This window comes from Theobroma cacao, chromosome 7 (genome assembly GCF_000208745.1).
Source record: "Theobroma cacao cultivar B97-61/B2 chromosome 7, Criollo_cocoa_genome_V2, whole genome shotgun sequence".
NCBI classification, from domain to species: Eukaryota; Viridiplantae; Streptophyta; class Magnoliopsida; order Malvales; family Malvaceae; genus Theobroma; species Theobroma cacao.
In genome coordinates, this window is record NC_030856.1 from 19,616,947 (window position 1) to 19,621,011 (window position 4,065).

The 4,065-nt window shown below is 32.7% G+C and overlaps 1 long non-coding RNA gene across 5 annotated transcripts; it reads right to left on the reverse strand.

Annotated features, from left to right (window-relative positions):
• LOC18594814 lies at positions 1,074 to 3,833 on the reverse strand. Of its 5 annotated transcripts, none has more exons than XR_001928689.1 (5): positions 3,486 to 3,833; positions 2,781 to 2,925; positions 1,702 to 1,982; positions 1,460 to 1,539; positions 1,074 to 1,295 (listed from the first exon to the last, which is right to left on the reverse strand). It is a non-coding gene; the product is annotated as an uncharacterized LOC18594814 (long non-coding RNA). The 5 variants fall into 5 exon arrangements; XR_001928687.1 differs by having other exon boundaries at positions 2,781 to 2,912; positions 3,486 to 3,831; XR_001928690.1 differs by having other exon boundaries at positions 2,781 to 2,893; positions 3,486 to 3,829.

The window sequence follows — 4,065 nt, forward strand, 5'->3', positions numbered from 1 at the left end:
TTTATCAAAATATGGCTAAGTTAATTTGATATTGATAAAGAGACAATATTATAATCCATAATATGATATAATAAACAAAGCTAGACTCCAATGTTATATATAAGCTTAAAAGTGTAGTTATATACAAGAAACTTTAAATCCTATAATGAGTAGGACTAAAGATTCACTATATAAAAGTAAGGTTAGGTCTCCTCTCCCGTTTACACAAAATATTAAGATACCCATTGGAGAGTTAATAGATCATGGAGGAGAAAGATCTTAAGGCACTAAATCTCAACAGTTAATCTGGTCAATATTATTTTTGCTATCAAATTATGTATAAGGAATTAGATACACTTTTGTGTTTTAAATTCCTACTATGGTAGATCCTAAATTAGTATAAATTTATTATACATAAAGTTTATCATTACTTTCACTTGAAATTTATTGTTAACAAAAGAAAAATTTTGTATTCTAGATTGTGTATTTTTACAAAGGTGAATAATATATAAGACTAATCATAATCCATGTAAATACTTTACTAGTGAATGAACGCTCAGCTTTTCAAAGAAAAAAAAAAGACTAATCATATTAATAGTCTAACTCAAACGGTATTGTTGTCTAATTAGTTATAAGCTAATCAATTATAGTCTAACTAGCTAACTAGCCAATAATATTTTATTCTAATTGAATCACTGAATTTGTATAATAATCTTAGCATTTACAACTTTTCAATCCTGTAGTATAAATTATATGATAAACGGATGAGTCAATATAAATTTATGAGATCCAGATTAGTCAGTTATAAATTGATTGAGATTTAGATGAGTTTCACTAATAGCCTATATCATGAATCGTATTTGAATAGTTAAATATATATGATAGTATCCCATTTATTGTAAGTGAAAAAGAACTCTTTTATTGTATAGGTTATGCAAAGTTTCATTAAAAACAGAAAAGATCAACATCTATAGAAGTATTTGTATTTGAAAATTAAAAAAAAAATTATTTTTTTTATCTCCCCTTATTTCTTTCTTCCTGGGCAGAAAAACTTTTCTTTTGTCACCCCAACAGTCATTTTATTATTAAACTCGTACAGAAAAGTTTAATACATTCAATTGAAAACTCAACACAAACATGAAATACACTGAAACACGTAACATCAACACGAAATAGATGGCATAGTAGAGGCAACGACGATGACCACACTGAAGAACTCAGCCAACATAAAAGACAGACCAAACAACCAAATGCGACGACTTGAAGGCAGCAGCCACCATTGAACCTTCGTCTTCATCAGATTAATGTTCAGGCACCTTCACAACAAATATGATAGAAAACTAAGAGAGATTATCATTTAATTAACAAGTAATCAAACTTTAGAAAAAGATTCATACATGCATCCATAAGTTTTAAATGTCAGCTCCTAGAATTAGTAGTAATCTAACTAAATATGATACAAAGAGCTCGTTCTCCCCACCCTTAATTTATTTATTAGAACAAGTTCCAGCAACCGGTACAATTGTTTTCGTCTGCTGATTCTCTCTCGCTATCAGTTCACTGCGATAAGTAGAAAGGGAGAAGGTAATGTTAGCAACGGCATCACAAAACTTTTAGAAAACAACTACGTACACAGTACTATTTTGAGGAAGTTCTTCAAGAAATAATGAGGAATTTAGCAGCTTAAATTAATTCTATTAACGAATTTGTGAAGAGAAGTACCGGAGAGCACAAGTGAGTTTGGCTGCCTTGTCAAACTCTTGGTTTTCTCTTGCTTTCAGGATTTGGAACATGAAAGCAAGGCGGATTTGGGTGTTGGCACTCTGCTGCATTATGAGGTTAGTCTCCTTTCGAAGTTGTTCACATTCCAATTCAATCGCTACAAATTTTCCTCTTACTTGTCTTTGCCCCTCTTTGATCTTTTTTTGTTCCTTTCTTATTTCTTCCATATCTGACCTTAGCCTTCTCATGCGGGTGTTGAGGTTTTTCAGCCTTTTTCTCTTCTGACAAAAAGATTAAATTGCATGTAAGAGTGAGCAAGTTACAGATTTCATTGCTACATAACAAACTAATAGGTGAAGATCAAAAAATATGTTGCAAACCCTAATTTTTATTATATGGTTTCTTATATATGTTTCAAATCTAAACCATCAAGTAAAAGAGTTTTTGATACATGTTTAAAGGACTAAATGTGTGGGAAGAAGAGCACTAATTACAAGAGATGTTGATACACATTTAAATAACTACATAATTAAAATGTTGTTAGATATATTAGAGTTTTCTGTTTGAGTTTGTGATACGTAGAGAAGAACGTGTTGCAATAAATAAAACGGAATACACTAGAGGCGGTAAAGAAGAAGATTAGAGCAGTCCTTGAAACGTAAGTACTTTTATGATAAGTGGTGAGAAATAAGAAGTAAAGAAATAGGTGAAGAAGGCGGCGGAGTACAATAGATAGAAAGAATTAAATAGAGAGAATATTTGGAAGAGCTTCAAGAGGGTTTTGAGAGTAATCTCGGATGAATTTTTCATTTGTTTCCGAAATTTTCAAACTCCCGTATCTATACTAAATAAAGCTTTCTTAGGAGCAATTGGTAGAAAGATAGAACTTTTAGGAGAACACAATTCTATATAGAAGAACGTGCTTATTATGGGAAGAACATGTAATTGGATAGCACATATAAGTTTTAAGTAGTGAAGTAGCAACACTTAACAATGTACCACATTTACTTTTAAGAAATAAGAAAAGGATAAAGCACATGTACTTCAAGTAATGATTAAGAGGAAGTACTCTTAACTACCTCTATATCTAAGCCACCAAGTCAAACTCTCTAAAGCATCCCAAGTGTGAAAATAACTCGTAAACTTTGTTACTTGCTCTGAGTTACTTTCACTCTCTCATATGACATAGCTGCTGCATATTTGTTCTTATTCTGTAAGACAATACTTAAAACAAATAATAGTTAGCCAAAATATGACATCTACATAATACGCATATTACCTTCTATGTTTGATGAGGGTGATATATATTTCCTAGGTAGTATAATGTCTAACAAGTAGAAGGTGTGAGTTTATGAATATAGGTGGTTCAACGTCACAATGATCAATGTCACCAAGTATATGCTTCCAGCTCATGCTTCATAACAGGAATTCAATCAACTAATAATGGAGCCAGAGTTTCGATTCAAGGGTAGGCAATATATACAGTTTAGGCTACAAGTTTATTTTTATGTTATCTAATTATTTTCTAATCTTTTAAACCAGCAAATTATTCTAATAATTTCGTATCAAACGTTGTATGTAAAAGAAAAAACCAACTTGAGTTATGAAAGTTTCAAAAAGAACTCATAGAGCACTAAGTCCTTGGAAAAAAAAAAACCCTGGGTGTCTGTGCATTGTGAAAGACATCGACATAAAATAAAAACTAGATTCTTAATTAAGGTATGAAGTTAGAAGGCAGAGGTGTTAGGATAGGGCATACAAGAGACAAAATCCGAAAAAGGTACCTTGTGGTGGTTTGTAATGGAATTTCTACAAAGGGGCGTCATTGGAAGCCCAAGGTGGTGTGATTCCTCCAACTCAGCATTGTCAAATTTTTGCCCTTCATGAGTCCTGAGGTAGCATTGATTGCACTTTCCTCCCACGACTTTATAGACATTGGCAGCAGATTCGTACGACACTGCGTGTAGTCGAGCGATGTCGACCCATTTTTCTTGCCATAACGCCAGTCAACGTGCAAGAGCTACCGATCAAGTTGACTGTGGACCTTTTGCACGCGCGTTTGCCATGGGACCAATAAATAACAAGAAGTTACCAATACGTTTGTCTAAATAAAAATCGCAACCCATCACATTAAAAAAACAAAAATCTTAAATCTAACGGCTGCCTTTTGTCTGTTTTGTTCATGTGAATCGTATTATCCGACTAGCTGTTGTTTTGGCTACTTTCATCTTCTGTTAAACTGTGAATGTACAACGATATACCATTATTTCTATCACGTGCTAGTACCGCCAGAAACTGACAAATCAAAGTATAAATAGGTCAGCGATTTGCATTTCGTTTTTCAAACATATCGCGACCCTTTTG